Source organism: Leucopleurus acutus (assembly GCF_964270905.1).
Source record: "Leucopleurus acutus genome assembly, chromosome: 17".
NCBI classification, from domain to species: domain Eukaryota; kingdom Metazoa; phylum Chordata; class Mammalia; order Artiodactyla; family Delphinidae; genus Leucopleurus; species Leucopleurus acutus.
Window position 1 is genome coordinate 4,738,756 of NC_139159.1, and position 17,189 is coordinate 4,755,944.

General features: G+C 43.1%; 1 protein-coding gene across 4 annotated transcripts in view; it reads left to right on the forward strand.

Moving 5' to 3' along the window:
• LYN (LYN proto-oncogene, Src family tyrosine kinase) overlaps nucleotides 1–17,189 on the forward strand; it is a 111,835-nt gene that overhangs the window by 30,337 nt on the left and 64,309 nt on the right. For 2 of the 4 annotated variants that reach the window (XM_082858831.1, XM_082858833.1), the window contains exon 1: nucleotides 3,345–3,745. The exons of the other annotated variants lie outside the window; for them this stretch is intronic. The gene's annotated coding sequence lies outside the window, so the exon portion shown is untranslated. Of the gene's footprint in view, nucleotides 1–3,344; nucleotides 3,746–17,189 lie in introns of those variants that run through there. 4 annotated transcript variants of the gene reach the window in all.

The following is a 17,189-nucleotide window of genomic DNA, read 5'->3' on the forward strand; positions in this document are numbered from 1 at the left end:
AAGCCTCTGGTTAGAAATGCCAATTCCCCCCCCACCCCAGATCTGCATAATCAGACCCTCTGTGGGTGGAACCAGCGACCTGAGGTCGAGAAAACCCTCCAGCAATTCTTACACCTGCTGAAGTTCCAGAACCACTGATTCACTAGTCCAGCCTCCTTGTTTTATAGACGAGACAGTGATGCCCAAGGTCCAGCTGGGAGTTGGCCATTCTAAGCCGTTGCCAGGAGATGCTGAGGCTGCTGGCCTAGATGACTCCTTCAGTCCTCTCCAGCTCAGAAATGTTGACTCTGTCTTCTTCTGTAAAGAATCAGGAGGGGACTTGTAACATTTCTTGAGTAGATGTTTGTATCCGCCCATTTCTGCCCTGAACAGGTGTATTCTGTAATCGCTCTTTCCTGCTCCTGTCCTCTGCCAACCTCACCCCACCCACTAAGGATCCCTCTACCTGCCAGTATCTGACGGCCGGTCTCACCCACTCCCACAGGGCAGCCATTCTGGGTGGGCAGTGGGGCACGGTGGTCCCTGCTTTCACCGCGTGTGCTCAGATGTGGACTCTCGGGATTTCTTGGGCAAATGGTGCTTACCCGAAGCGAGCAGGTCAACTCTGGCTCCATTGTTTACTGCCTCTGTCACCTTGGAAAAGTTACTTTACCTGCCTAAGCCTCAACTTTCTCATCTGTTAAATGGAGATGATAGTAGTATATGAAGGATTGTCCTAAGTACTGAATGAAACAGTCCACGTAAAGTGCTTGACACAGTGCCAGGTACACAGTAAAAGTTAAATAGACGTTAGCTATTTAAAACCAGTAAATTAGAACGGATGAGGTTGTGTTTCCCATCGTATGCTCTTTTCTCATTTAAAAATCGTGCTTCTCAGGAGAAACTTTCTGCTTCTTCTGGACATTATCAGATTACTTTGGGTCATTTTGAAAGATTTATGCCTGATTTCCAAACATGACACCACTCAGGAAGGTGTGGGCAGAGTGCAGATCATAGAGCAATGGAGCCGTGCGTGTACATCAGAGGGCAGCGGTGTAGACACTTACACTGGAACAATGGTTCCAAATGGGGGTCCTGCCTTTGATGGGATTCCTGAGCACCAGATGTGAAGGAAGACGTAAATCCCTCATCGTGTGCTGAATGTCACGATGCCCCACCCCCGAGAAACGAGCACACACTGACCTCTGTCTGGCTCGAAACTAGAGATGTGGGGATGGTAACTGTGTGTGTGTGTGTGTGTGTGTGTACACACAGAAAAATAAAAGACCAGGTTTTGGTAATTTGGGGTGATGACTGAGGTCAGGGAGAGTCATGCTTTGAAACTGCTCTTTAAATGTTTCTACACAGTGCATACACTAATAATTTTTTTTTTTTTTAAAGAAGATGATGGGGGTAGGAGTTTATTTATTTATTTATTTTTGCTGTGTTGGGTCTTCCTTTCTGTGCGAGGGCTTTCTCTAGTTGTGGCGAGCGGGGGCCACTCTTCATCGCGGTGCGCGGGCCTCTTACTGTTGTGGCCTCTCCCGCTGCGGAGCACAGGCTCCAGACGCGCAGGCTCAGCGGCCATGGCTCACGGGCCTAGCCGCTCCGCGGCATGTGGGATCTTCCCGGACCGGGGCACGAACCCGCGTCCCCTGCATCGGCAGGCGGACGCTCAACCACTGCGCCACCAGGGAAGAGCCACACTAATAATATTTTATCAGACTTGTGAAGTTGAGGGAGTGTGGGAGGGGGAGATGGTGCGAATGAGCTGGTGACATGAACTGAAGAAAGAAGGGAAGAAAAGAGTTCCCCGAGTATGTGCACCCTGGGAAATTAGCCTCCACGTACCCCAGGACTAATCCCCTCGGCTCCTTGGGGAGAGGCCCGTGTCTTGCAGGTATTTGTGCCTCCTATGTCTCTCCTACATTAGATTCAACAAGTGACAATGACCCCAGATGCACAGAATTTGAGCTGGAAGAGATGGGTGTTTAGTTTGACCCACGTGATATACAAGGGAGGAGAAGACGGAGGTCCAGACAAGGTAGAGGAATACATTTGGGATACTCGGTGGTCTAGGCTGTAACACATTCCCCCAGATTTCCTGATGTGAAGTTCCATGTTTGTCAACTATGACTCCATACGTAAGATGAATTTAAACTAAATAACCTGTGGCATTAGTAGAAATTCTTTGGGTTTCCATGGAAACCTCCTCTGGCTATAGTAAGCAGAAAGGGGGAAATACTGGAAGGAAGCTGAGGGATTGCACAAAAGTTGCCCCAAGTTGAAGGAAGGGCTGAGTAAGCAAGTCTGCAGTGGGAAGCAGCCAGGGTGCTCAGGGGACACGGCACCTCGCCGACTTCCCGCCTCTGATGCTGGGTCAGCCCAGCCCACCGCCCATTCCGTCTCTGATCCGCGTGCGGGACTCCGCGGGGCCGTTTCCTTCCACGGGGTCCTCAGCTTAAGCATGTTCTCACACAGACCTGCTCACCCACCATCCGTCCCTCCCTCTTCTGCTACCCTGCTTTTTCTGCATCGCACTCACCACTACCTAAAAGTCTTAGAGTTACTTGTTCACCTGTGGAGACTTTAAAATGCTGCCGCCCAGGCCTGACCCCCAGAGATCCTGATTGAAATGGTCTGGGGTAGAGCCGGGGCCTTTCCCCTAAAAGCCCCCATGGTGTTCTAATGCTTAGCTCACGTTAGGAACCGTGGCCTAATAAATACATTGAGGACCAAATACAGGACATACTGCTCTCGCCAGCGCCACTGAAAATATGTTTAAAAGAATTAAGAGTGACACATGTAGGAAGGATTCTTTGGGAAGAATCAGGCAGTTGTGGGTAACCGCACATAAGTGAAGCTGACAAGAGCCCTCCCAGAGTGGGTGCCCCGGGGACCAGCTCAGCTCACCCTACTGTGGCCCTGGGGTAGGGGGCAGTGGCCTCAGTTTCCAAGTGAGTGCACTGAGAGGCAGAGGGAAAAGAAAGTGTGATTTTTGTCTCTTTAGGGAATTGAGATATAATTTAGTGTTTGCACTTTTAGTGTTTTGGTGAGAGGGGGCAAACAGAAACATGAGTGATCTGTTAATATGGTATTTTTCATCAAAATAATGGCATAGAACAGGCTTCACTGGGGAGAACAGAAAGCCCCCCCTGTGTCGGGGTGGTTTGGAAACAGACTGCTTTTAACAGCGGGGGATGGACCACGGGACTGTGGGTTCTTGCAGAAAGAATCTGTAATCGTTTTGGGTTTGACCATTAGGCAAATCAAGCTTCCTGGTTTCAGAAAGAGAAAACACACCCAAAAGAGAAAAACCCAGGCCCGTGGGAACAAGAAACTTCCTCCTCCTGGGGCTGCTTGAAAGGCCGAATGTGCCCGTCCTGACTCTCCTGCTCAGCGTGAGACTGGCTGGAGGGCATCCCGGAGGCGGAGGGGTGATGGGCGGAGAACGGCCACTTTGCTGGAGGAACTCGGGACACGGAGGCTGCACTGACAGGCTTGGACCTCGGCTCTGAGGGCACCGGAGCTGGGTAGAGGTGGCTTTATCCTTTGCTGTAAACCTGGGGAGTGGAGGACCCAGGACTGAGTTGCGTTCCCGCTCTTGGCTCCTTCGTTCCCCTTGGTCCTTCAGCCTAACCGCCTTGAAGCCCAAAATAGAATCCTTCAGGTTTTCACTCTGTCGGTGACAAAATCCGAGACAAGACTCAAAGCCAACTGAAAAGGAAAGATCTGCAGATACGGAACTCGTTTGCCTGCCAAGTAGGTGAGTGAGGCTGTAAAGACAGTCAAAGGACTGAGCGGACTCATTGAGGGGAGCCCAGTGTGAGATGGGGAGAGGTCTGAAATCTGGACCACTTCCATGTCAGTAACGGGAACAGAGGGCTGGGGCGGAGTTGGAGGTGGGGTTCCTTCGAGGTCGGCTGCAGTGCTGCGGAAACTGCAGTGCTTTGGTTGTCGGTGGAATCCACACTCCTCAGCCACATGTATAGAGCTAAAGCCTCCTTAGCAATTTTTATTTAGCAATTTTTTGTGCGCCAAAAGTCACATGGGCCTCTCTTCACTTACATGCGATCGTGTCACTATAATCTGCCTCTCGCTGTTTTGGGGGACAGGGAGGGAAAACGGGAAGTCACCGATTGTTCCCTTTTTTGAGGCGGGGCATTTAACTTAGGCTCCTGCGTTTAATCCTCACAGTAACCCCTCAAAGAGGAGTGTTATCTGCATTGTACAGATGAGTACAAGAAGGAAGGCTTTTTTTTAAAACAGATTGTCCCATTGGTGCTAGATTTCGTGTTTTTTTTTAAATTTATTTTTGGCTGCATTGGGTCTTCGTTGCGGTGCGCGGGCTTCTCATTGCGGTGGCTTCTCTTGTTCCGGAGCATGGGTTCTAGGCACGTGGGCTTCAGTAGTTGTGGCCCACGGACTTAGTTGCTCTGTGGCATGTGGGATCTTCCCAGACTAGGGCTCGAACCCGTGACCATGCGTTGGCAGGTGGATTCGTAACCACTGTGCCACCAGGGAAGCCCCAAGTAGAATGAAGTTTAATTAAGTAACTTGCTGATGTTTATATGGCTCTTAATAAATGCAGGAACCAGACTGGACCCAAATTTCCTCATCCTAAAGCCCTGGGCTCCTTCATCTGGGGCAAAATTATTAAGTAGAGATTTCAGCCCAAATTCTTTAAATGGTCGCAGACTCTCAGTGAATGGGGGCATCTTGGTGGCTGTCACGGTCTAGATATGTCTGAAACCAAAACAGTTTGGGGCACTAACATTTTTTGATCATCTGTTATAAACCAGAGAGGTTGTGGCTAATAAAAAGAATGGGATCTGTGTACAGAACTGCTTCTGACCGCAAACTGTAGTCCATGGGGTTTCCAAGTTCAACTTTAATTCAACGAAGGTGTGTTGCTGCATCATGGTGACCAGGTAGGGGGACTGCGTGTGTCTCGGCGGTGGAAGCAGGGTGAGAGGCAGAGCAGATATAGTATCTCAAGGAGTTTACAGTCTCCATGGAGGAGAGAACCACCTACACATTAACAGGAGCCAATGCAAGCGTTGCAGAACCACATGAAACAGGACCGTCAGAGGCATCCCGGGGCTTGCGGCTACGTCCCGCATCGATTATGGAGAGAAGTAGTCTGGGAGAGAAGGATGTAGACAAGACCTGGTGTGAATGCGGCTTTGGAGGATCAGTTGGATTTGCCTATACGGGGAAGGCAGTGTGGTGCCACCATGTCAATAAATACAAGTTTCTGTCCTGGACACAGTCGGTGTCGAGGTGGACTGGAGCCGGGCTGTGCGGGGCAAGTTGAATATTTGAGATTTTATCCTGTTGGCAGTAGGAGAGGTGTTGGCAGCAGCATTCGAGGTGGTGGTATAGTGGTGATAATAATGCCTAACACTTCTTGAGCATTTATTCTACTGGGCGTTCCATGTGATGATGAACACGTATAGCGCATTTCCAAGCGCCAAGCCCTGTTCTCTGGGCTGGCAATACAACAGGGTACAGACCTGTCAAAAATCTCTACTTTCATGGGGCTTGCAGTCCCGCAAGGAGAGACAGACAGATGATAAAATAGATCTTGTAATCTACATTATATCATAAAGTAGAGAAAGAAGACTAATGTAGGGGAAAACTGTCAGAATGACACTGTTTATCTGGTCCACGCCTTTCCCTAAGTCTAGAAACCCAGCATGGTTACATTGTGAAGATGACAGGGCTTCATGGAGACCTGACTCCAGAGGATAAGATGGGACCTGGATGTCACAGAGATGACAGAGCTTTTGAGCCTGGGTGATGAGGGTGGTGAGAAAAATGTGAAATTTGCACCAAGAATAATGGAAATTCAACAGAAGAGCCATCATGCTGTCCAAGTGGTGTAAAATTTTCCGAAAGTGACCAGGGGCGTCCTCTCCAGTGTCAGCACTTCCTGGGAATCAGTGGTTTCTCCTCAGAGCAGGGTAGGCAATGTGAAAGGCAGACCGCCACGCCCCCCTTCCCCCCAAGCGCACCTGCAGGGGCCGCACCCTCTGCTCTTTCAGCCTGGCAGCTGCAGCTGACAGCACCCACCTGCTCTGTGCTCTCCTGGTGCTAGACCCTTTTTAAAGGTGCAGGCTCATAGGTTCCCAAAGCCCCTTGGTTCACAGCCAATGAAAATTACATTCGCAGTAACCTTCTCACAGCAATCCTAGAGCAGAAGAGGCACCAAAGAGGTCCAGTGACTAAGGAGGTGGATCCAAACCACTTCACCTGCATTTGTTGTGACAACGTAGCACCATTTGCAAAAATGATACACACCCACCGAAAGCAAAGACAGAACAGTTGTCTGTTCTCCCACATGGACATGGCTGACGGGGCGTGTGTACCTGTGCCACACGCCCTCTCAACTCTTGGCATCTTAGTTGGATCCCACCATCCTCACTTTCTGACCCAGGTTTATCTTCATGGGATAGCTGCTTTTTTTTTTTTTTAAACATCTTTATTGGGGTATAATTGCTTTACAATGGTGTGTTAGTTTCTGCTGTGTAACAAAGTGAATCAGTTATACATATACATATGTTCCCATATCTCTTGCGTCTCCGTCCCTCCCACCCTCCCTATCCCACCCCTCCAGGCAGTCACAAAGCACCGAGCTGATCTCCCTGTGCTATGCGGCTACTTCCCACTAGCTGGGATAGCTGCTTTTTATCACAGCAACCACAGAGAATCCGCTTTCAGGCAGATGTGAGTGGGTGAAGGGGGTGCAGCACAGTCTAAGGTAGAGCTAGTAGTTCTCACAGTGTCCAGCAGAGGTCCTTGTGATTCCCTTGAAAATGTGAACTATCCCCCAGGAACGCGGGGGGTTTGCCGTGGCGCCCTGGGGTGCCTCGGCACACCGTTTGGGAACCACGGTGTAGGCCTGCTCTCCGCCTTCTCTTTCTTCTCCAGCTTATGATACTTCTGGGCCACACCTATTTTAAGAAAGTAACTGTGGACCCAGCCCTGGCCTCAGTTTCCTCTTTTGCACTTTTAAACTGCTGGAGTGAGCGTGCAGTGATCCTCTCCGCCGGCATCTGGGATCTTACACTATTCTGGGTAAGTCAGGGCTTTGTCCTCAAGCTTATTAGTCCAGGGAATGGTTTCCAGTCCTCTCTCTTCCTTACTTCTTCTGTTTAAAGAAGTCTTGGCCCCCGTGACCTCTGGTCTCCCAGGTTAGAGTCGTGGCCGGGCTTTTAGCCATCACACCTTACCACAAGCTCGGGGCGTGAGAGTGGGAGCCAGGCCACGGGAAGGAAGGGCCTTCTGTGCCTTTGTCTCCCGGACGCCCCTGAACTCCAGCCCAGCCCCGTGGGGATGATGCGACGCCTCCCCCACTGCCTCGGAGGAAAGTGAGGCGGTCCTGCCATCCGGGCAGCAGGACAGAAACTGCACCTTTGGGGCCGCTGGCCTCCCAGCTAATGCAGAGTCTACGAGGCCCCACTGCATGGAGATGGCTGGCGTAAGTAAGTGGCTCTCTGTGTTTCATGTTGAATTCAACCACTGTATTTTTAATTAATTAATTCGTTAATTAATGTATGGCCACACCATGCGGCATGTGGGATCTTAGTTCCCTCACCCGGGACTGCACGCTTGCCCCCTGCAGTGGAAGCACAGAGTCCTAACCACTGGACCCCCAGAGAAGTCCCTGTTTTTCTTTTCAACCACTATATTTTTATGAAAGTAAAACAGCGTAGCTTGTCATAGCTACACTGTTGGCAATGGAGAGGGAGAAAAATAAAAACTGACCATAGAAGTGTGAAAGTGTCTTTATTTTACCTTTGATTTAATTTTTTTTAATTTCTAGAAATTAGTTTCTTTTATTGTAATAAGCATGTGTTTTTAATTTGTAATTTAAAAACCCATCACCTATCATAACACTGTACTGATTCTCCCCCCATTTTGATTTAATTTGATTTCCATATTCCTTTCTAAACTCTTTTCTACATATGTGATCACAATGTAGGTTAAATGTTAACCTCGCTTTGTTAAAAAATTACATTATAAACATTTTTTAAAAACTTAGTCACAGAATTCTTTCAGCCATCCTTAAAAATGAGTGCATAGGGAGGGTGGGAGGGAGGGAGACGCAAGAGGGAAGACATATGGGAACATATGTTTATGTATGACTGATTCACTTTGTTATAAAGCAGAAACTAACACACCATTGTAAAGCAATTATACCCCAATAAAGATGTTAAAAAAAAAATGAGTGCATATCACTTTCAAGGTGATACTTGCACATAATTTAAAAAGCAAAACAACTAAAAAGCTCTAACATGAAACATCAGACACCTACCCCTCCTTCCTAGCATCCCTGATCCAGTTTTACTCACCAGATCCAACCACTTTCTTATCCTCAACTTCAGTGGCTCTACAGTAGTCCCTTGAATGGTACCATGTAGTTTACGCATCTGCCACCCATCCTGTTTTTACTTAATCGACTTACTGAACTACTGGTTGACAGAGGTGCTTCTGCAGGATTACCAATTTCTGATAAAATCCTGTTCACTATGCAAATATGTGTGCGTCCTCAGGGCTGCATTATCAGATGGTCTCTGCCTGCCGTTTCTTATGTCTAAATCAGTCGTATCTTGCATTTATCGTAAACGGCTACAGGCATATGGTTAGGAATACCACTTTATTATTAAACATTAATAGAACCTCTACCTCTTGCCAGTTATTTTTCCAAGCTAACATTGTAGAAGTTTGGGAATTCAGTCAAGAAGATGGAATGAAATTCGATTGTGTTTTACATCACAATGATTAAGGCAGAGCAGGTAACAGCCTGCCCTTGATCATTGTAGAGAATATTGGGTGCCTGGAAGGGGCACATTGGAAGCTGTGTACAACTTTTCTCCGCAGAAATATTTTAAGGCAATAGTCTTTTCAAAATTGAGGACACGTTTTTCTGAAATACTTACTCAAAAGTATGTGGCTTGACGCTATTCTATCACAATATACTTCTTAAAAATTAATAGACTTTATTTTTTAGGGCAGCTTTAGGTTTCCAGAAACACTGAGTGGAAAGTACAGAGGGTTTTCCATGTAGTACTCACCACCCCCTTGGTTTCCCTTAATTATTAACATCTTGCATAGTGTGATACATTTGTTACAATTGACGAGCCAGTATTAATACATTATGCTGAACAAAAGTCCACTGTTTTCATTGGGTTCACTCTTGGGGCTGTACATTCTGTGGGTTTTGGCAACTGTATGATGACATGTGTCCACTATTACGGTGTCATATAGAATAGTTCAGTACCCCCAAAATCCCCTGTACTCCACCCATTCAGCTCTCCCTCTCCCTCAACTGCTGGAAACCACTGAACTTTTAACTGTTTCCATAGTTTTGCCTTTTCCAGAATGTCATAGAGTTGGAATCATGCAGCATGTAGCCTTTTCACATTGGCTTCTTTCATTTAGCAATACGCACTTAAGTGTTCTCCATGTCTTTTTATGGCTTGATAGCTCACTCCTTTTTATTGATAAATACTATTCTATTGTCTGGATGGACCACAGTTTGTTTCTCCAGTCACACCAAAGGATGTTTTGGTAGCTTCCAAGTTTTGGCAATTGTGAATAAAGCTGCTATAAGCACCTGTGGGCAGGTTTTGGTGCGAACCGAAGTTTTCAGTTCATTTGGGTAAATACCAAGTAGTAGAATTACTGAGTCATATGTTAAGAGTATATTTAGTTTTGTAAGAAACTACCAAGCTGTTTTCTGAAGTGGCTGCACCATTTCTTGTTCCTTTTGCTCTGCCTCTTCCCCAGCCTTGGGTGGTGTCAGTGTTTTAGATTTTTGTCACTCTCATAGGTGTGTGGTGGTATCTCATTGTTTTAATCTGCATCCCTCTCGTGACATATGATGTGGAGCATCTTTCATAGGCTTATTTGCCATTTCTCTGTCTTTGGCGAGGTGTCTTTTCAGATCTCATGCTCATTTTTTGATTGGGTTGTTTGTTTTTGTATTTTTGAGTTTTAAGAATTCTTTGTGTATTTTTGGACACGCGTCCTTTGTGTTTTGAAAAGATCTTCTCCCAGTCTGTGGCTTGTCTTTTAATTTTCTTAACAGTGTCTTTTGCAGAGCAGAAGTTTTTAATTTTAATGAAGTCCAATTTATCAAATTTTTTCTTCTATGGCTCATGCGTTTGGTTTTGTATCTAAAAAGTCATCGCCAAGCCCAAGGTCATCTAGATTTTCTCCTATGTCATCTTCTAGGAGTTTTATAGTTTTGCATTTGTACATTTAGTTCTGTTATGCATTTTGAGTTAACTTTTGTAAAAGATGTAAGATCTGGGTCTAGATTAATTTTTCTTTTTGCTTGTGGATGTCCAGTTTTTCCAGCCAGTACTTGTTGAAAAGGCTGTCATTTCTCCATTGAATTGCCTTTCTGCTTTGTGAAAGATCAATTGACTATATTTCTGGACTCTTTATTCTGTTTACTATCCTTTTAAATGAGGGTTTATTTTTGTTCCCTTCAGTGAAAATAAAATCTATTAGTAACTAATCTTGGTTTGACTTCCTTGAGTCTTAGTTTCTTCATAAGAGGGGGTGGGTAGAATAGATCATTCTTACTGTTTCTTCTAGCTTTATCTCATGAGACTAGTTTGTCTGTATTTAAGTATAGCGTCAGGGTGATGATTTTCTCATAGAAAGTTTCTGGGTCTAGTCCAACAAACACCAGGTCTGTGTGTGTGTGTCTTTGTGAGTCTGTATCTTTCTGTGTGTGTAAGCAGAGTGGCAGACATCTATTGAACAAGATTTCTGGCTATGCCCTTTACATTTTATAATGGAATAGTAAACCTACCTTTCACTGATGACAAAGCATATTGTCCTGCCTCACTCTGTAACAGAAAATATCTATACTTAGGATCATTACCAGTAATTGAAACATCAGGTTTCCTGCCACGCAGCTTTCATCGGGGACACTTGGCAATGTCTGGAGACATTTCTGTTGTCATACTTGGTATCTTGTGGGTAGAAGCCAAGGATACCGCTAACTACCCCACAGTGCACTGGACAAGCCTCACAACAAATAATTTTTTGGCTCAAAATGTCAATAGTACTGAGGCTGAGAAAGCCTGTTGCAGGGAAGCAGATGTATCCACGGCATGTTTTCATCTTCGGTTTAGCCTCTAGAAAACCTGAACTTCTGGAGATTTGTGGTCTGTATCTAACAATTGTGCAGAAACTTATGGTAAGATATAACTTTCAGCTTCTTTTCGCTGTCTTGGGCTTAGTTTCACTTTTTCTCAATTTCGTGATCATTTCTATTTTTTGTTAAATCTATTTATGTAAACCTGACTGACCTCTTAAAGTAAAATTTAAATATATCATTTTATATACTTCTAAAGATAGGTGGCTGGATCATTGATCATAAAAATCTGAGGCTAGAAACAGGGTTGATGTTTCTTCCACTTCTTGGGTTGTAGTACATAATTCAGACTCTGCTTTGAATTTCCTCTTCTGGTCCTTTGAATGATACCTTTCCCTGTGATACCTAAGTTTCCATGAGCTCATCTTGTTTTCATAGTGTTCCCTTTTATTTTTAAGAGAAACAAAACCAAAAATCCCCTGCTCGTTTCATCAATCCCCCGTGTCTTCCTCTGTGTGAAGTTGCTCAACTAAGAGTTATGCACATGGGGATCGGCTTTGTGCACATCGGTTCCGGGGGCGTCACTGCATCTTTGGTGTATTTGTTATGAGAGCGTCAGGACCCTGGCCTCCTCTCTTACAGTTCAGCCCCTAGCCTTCCCCCAGCCTCACCAGCTCCTTCCCTGCCCCTCACCTCATTCCCATCATGGATCTGGGCACGACCTTCCAACTTTCTTGGAGTCAAAGAGAAGGGGGCTTGTAGGTATCAACTGAACCTGCCTCTTCTGTACACCTGGGGACCTGAGTGCTTGTTATCTCCTGAGTCAGCCAGCAGGCCCTTGCTGTCCATCCAGAGCGCACTTGGCTGCATCTCCTGGACACTGAGCCGTTTGCCTGAGGTCTGTAACCGTCTTCATGATTGACATTTCTTTTCCTAGCCATCTTAGCAAAGGTGACGGCTCCAGCTACATCCTCCCCAGATTCTTTACTCTCACAGATTAACAGGGCTTGAAGGACCTTAGGCCATGGGTTCAGATCCTCTTGTCTTAAAATTTTTATCCATTTTTGTACAAGTTTATTTATGTGTGTGTATATTACATGTTTTATATATATACATATATATATAATAAAGACACGTATATATGTGTGTGTTATATATACATATATATAATTTACACAAAATGAAAAACATCTTTTAAAATTTTACAATAAGGGTAATTAATTACCCTTATATAATAATGTGACCTAAGGTCCTTCAGACTCTGATATGTGTGTGTATACATATATATATCCATGAATAAGAAATTATATATATATGTATATAAAATGTGTATATATATATATAATTGTATATATCCAAATATATATAATGTATATATATAATTTCCTATCCACAGATATATATATGATAGGAAGATGAAAAGGGCAACCCCCAAAATACCTGTAGCCCCATCACCTGTAGATGAACATTGTGATATTTTAGGATTTTTCTTCCTAGACTCTTTTCCTGCCTATCTATATCTTTTCCCCTCACAAAAATGGTATTATGCTATATGTATTGTTTCTTAGCTTACATATATTGTGACTATCTTTTTATGTCAACAAATATAATGTACAGTATTTTAGTGACCACTAGTACTCTTTCGTGTTGAGGTATCATCTTCTAGATCAATTTTACAAAGGCCAATTGCCTAAAGGCCAATTTGATGAATTTATCAAATGTTTCAATTTACCAGAAGATGTGTTTCTTTTAACTACTTGAATATTATTTCTATTTTTTAAGGAAACTTTATGCATTTTTAATGTTCTCCTGCTAGTTCTTCAAATGGCATAGCAAGTATGAGGTTGTGCAATTAAAAAACTACAATTTTAATTTAAGTTTGGGTTTAAATTTAGAAGCATCAGAAAGAAATTGGAAGTGATCAAACATTCCCGACACATATAGCTGCTAAACCTCTGGATTCTGCGGAGAAATGAAGCTGTGATGATCTGTCCGCTGTTTGTAAAATCATTTGATATGAAAGGACGGGACAGCTTTGAGATGCGGAAAGGAAGTGAAGGTGTGTAGAGGAATTTCTAGAAAGAAGCAGAAGACTTGAGCCTCAAACATAACCAAAAACATGTTACTAGGGTCAAAGAATTTTTGGAAATTAGCTTAAAATCCTAAAAACGTAAAGATAAAGTTAAGAAATGAACTTGGAAACTACAGAAACAAACATATCTCCTATTACATTTAAGCTACTAGTTACTATTTCTAAAATTACATCCATAAACATTTTAATTTCATTACTAAAAGATAGAGAATCATTTTTCAACATAAATTTAATACCATTATTAAACGTAACAATAATTCCTACTGTTATCATATTCAGTAAATGATCAAATTTCTCTGGTTATCTCATAATTATTCTTTAATAATTAGGCTACTAATTACTATTCAGTAAATGATCAAATATTCAGTATTCAGTAAATATTCAGTAAATGATCAAATTTCTCTGGTTATCTCATAATTATTCTTTAATAATTAGGCTACTAATTACTAATAACTAAGGCTAATATAGTTCTAAGAAGACTCAACTATCCTTAGTTTCTAAAAATAGAGCATTCCTTAAAAAAGCATCATAGATGGACCTAGAGTCTGTCGTACAGAGTAAAGTAAGTCAGAAAGAGACAAACCAATACCGTACGCTAACACATATATATGGAATCTAAAAAAAAAAATAAAAGGTTCTGATGAACCTAGGGGCAGGACAGTAATAAAGACTCAGACAAAGAGAATAGACTTGAGGACACGGGGAAGGGGAAAGGTAAGCTGGGACGAAGTGAGAGAGTGGCATGGACATATATACACTACCAAATGTAAAACAGATAGCTAGTGGGAAGCAGCCGCATAGCACAGGGAGATCAGCTTGGTGCTTTGTGTCCACCTAGAGGGATGGGATAGGGAGGGTGGGAGGGAGATGCAAGAGGGAGGGGATATGGGAATGTATGTATATGTATAGCTGATTCACTTTGTTGTACAGCAGAAACTAACATACCCTTGTAAAGCAATTATACTCCAATAAAGATGTTAAAAAAAAAAGCATCATAGAAATCTTCAAAAGCTTTTAAAACAATTACATTTGATAAGAATTGTTATACCCTTAAGCTGATGAAAACTAACACAAACCGTCAGTAAACTAAGCTGTTAAAACATCCCATCAAATATGAAATTATATACACCTCACAAATAGTTAAAAGATACAAATTTTGATAAACTGATCATCTTGTAAAATGAAAATCCTCAGAAAACTGGCTTTGGGTGAAATGAATTTCGAGAACTGTTCTACATTTATTTAACCAATGACCTATTATTTGGCAAACAAGTCTATTTTTTCTTTTTTTAATTTATTTCCTTTAATTGAAGTACAGTTGGTTTACAATGTTGTGTTAGTTTCAGGTGTATATATATATATATATATATATATATATATATATATATATACACATATATATACATATATTCTTTTTTTTTACATTCTCTTCCATTATAGCTTATTAAAAAATACTGAGTATAGTTCCCTGTACTATACAGTAGGTCCTTGTTGGTTATCTATTTTATAAATAGTAGTGTGTATATGTTACTTCCAAACTCCTAATTTATCTTTCCCCAACCTTTCCCCTTTGGTGACCATAAGTTTGTATTCTAAGTCTGTGAGTCTGTTTCTGTTTTGTAAATAAGTTCATTTGTATCATTTTTTAAGATTCCACATATAAGCGATATCATATGCTATTTGTCTTTCTCTGTCTGACTTACTCCACTTAGTATGATCATCTCTCCATACTGCAAGTGACATTATTTCCTTCTTTTTTAAGGCTGAGTAGTATCCCATTGTTTACACGTACCACATCTTCTTTATCCATTTGTCTGTCGATGGACATTTAGGTCGCTTCCATGTCAAGCAAGTCTATTTCTAATTGGATGGTATTACAAACAGTCTCACAATAAAAAAATCCTTTTCTACAGAGCTTTGTGTAACTGCCCAGTTATTTTCTTAGAAATCACTTATTTATGGAGGTGAGGATTTGTTGGGAAGTGGATACATTTTAAAGACCTTGATAAGTGTTGTCAAGGTGAAGACTGTCACTTACTCTCTCCCGCCAAGCCCAGCAATTTCATTTCATGGTGAGGAGATTAGAGGCCAGAGACGGGAGTGGTGTTGTCAATCATTATAGGACAGTCCAGGCTGGACCCAGCAGTCAGGTGTCCCAACTCCTAACTTCCCTGCACTTCTCGTGACCTCTCCACTCTCTCTTCCAGGCAAGAGCTGAGTTACTCTTCCACTTTCTCTGTCCTGGATGCCAAACCTCCAGGTGTTTGAACCTCATCTATCTCTGGAGTTGTCTTGCACTTCTTTTCTGGACTTATACTAATACATGTAGTGATTAAAACTGTACTGGTTTATTAAAGTTCTAATAAACGCAGTCAAGTTGCTGTATTTACGCATCATTATTTCAAAATATCTTCGTGTCAGGTTAGCTTTACATTTGTATGCTACACATTCATGTTATAGTTCATTCCTAACCCCTGGGTCTTCCTGCAGCCGTGCCTGTGTCTTAAAGCACATAATAAAGAAATGGTTTCAAACCAGATAAAGACATCAGCAAACACGAGATAAATTAAAATGTATCAGATTTTGATCACAAAGGCATAAAGAAAAGTTAATGAAGAAGAAATCAGCCATACTGCAGTGGATCTCTCATTTCCGGTTGGGGGGGGGGAACTTTTTTAAATTAATTCTTTATTGATACACTTCAGATACCATCAATTTACCCTTTTAAGGTGTGCAGTTGAGTGGTCTTCAGTGTATCCATGAGTTGTAATACCATCACCACTATCTAATTCCAGAACCTACTGCATCTTGTGTGTAGCAGGCATGCAGACTTTACAGTTACAATTCAGCTGTGCAAAGAAAGCAAGAAAGTAAGCTTCACATCGTCTAACTCTTCTCTCTCCAGTGCTCTGAGTAGCAGCAGGTGGAACAATGGCCTTCAGTTTGCCAAGTGGGTTCAGATCTTTTCCATTTTAAATAGTCTCTTTTCCATCACGACTCTATTCCTTTAGGAGAAGAGCTTGGTCCTTCACATTTCTTCTGCTCCTTTCCAAGATGTAGGTAGATGCAGGTTTCTCTTGTGGTACTTGGGGAGAGAGAAGTCATAGATTCTATCCATGTTCTTGGTGTGCCTGCTAATAGGACCGGCACTGCTGACTGGGGGGAATGTTACACTGACACCCGCCCCCCAAGCAAATGGATCACATTAGGACAGTCAGAAACACCTGGATCTCCTTCAAACCTTCAACAGGCTGAGTGAAGGGAGGCTTGTCTTGACACCTCCTTTCCTTCATGCTCCACCGTGTGGGAGACCCAAAGCAGGGAGGGGACCTGGAACCATCCAGATAGTCTTAAAGCCACTTCCCACCCCACCCCCTTACTCAGCTGGTTCTTAATAGGAAAAGTGGATGTTTCCTACATAGAAAACAAACTTACAGTTACCAGGGAGTAAGGGGGGAGGGATAAACAGGGAGATTGGGATTGACGTACACACACTACTATATATAAAACAGACAGCTACTGTAGAGCACAGGGAACTCTACTCAATACTCTGTGACGACCCATATGGGAAAAGAATTTAAAAAAGAGTGGATATATGTATATGAATAACTGATTCACTTTGCTGTACCCCTGAAACTAACACAACATTGTAAACCAGCTATACTCCAATAAAAATTAATTAAATAATAATAATAGTAATAAAGAGGGCTTTCCTGGTGGCGCAGTGGTTGAGAGTCCGCCTGCCGATGCAGGGGACGCGGGTTCGTGCCCCGGTCCGGGAAGATCCCACATGCCGCGGAGCGTCTGGGTCCGTGAGCCATGGCCGCTGAGCCTGCGCGTCCGGAGCCTGTGCTCCGCAACGGGAAAGTCCACAACAGTGAGAACCCCGCGTACCGCAAAAAAAAAAAAAAAAAAAAAAAAAAAAGAAAAGTAATAAAGAAATGACATAGAAGCAAGAAAGCCAGAGATGCTCAGTTAAAAAAAAGACGTGGATGGGGG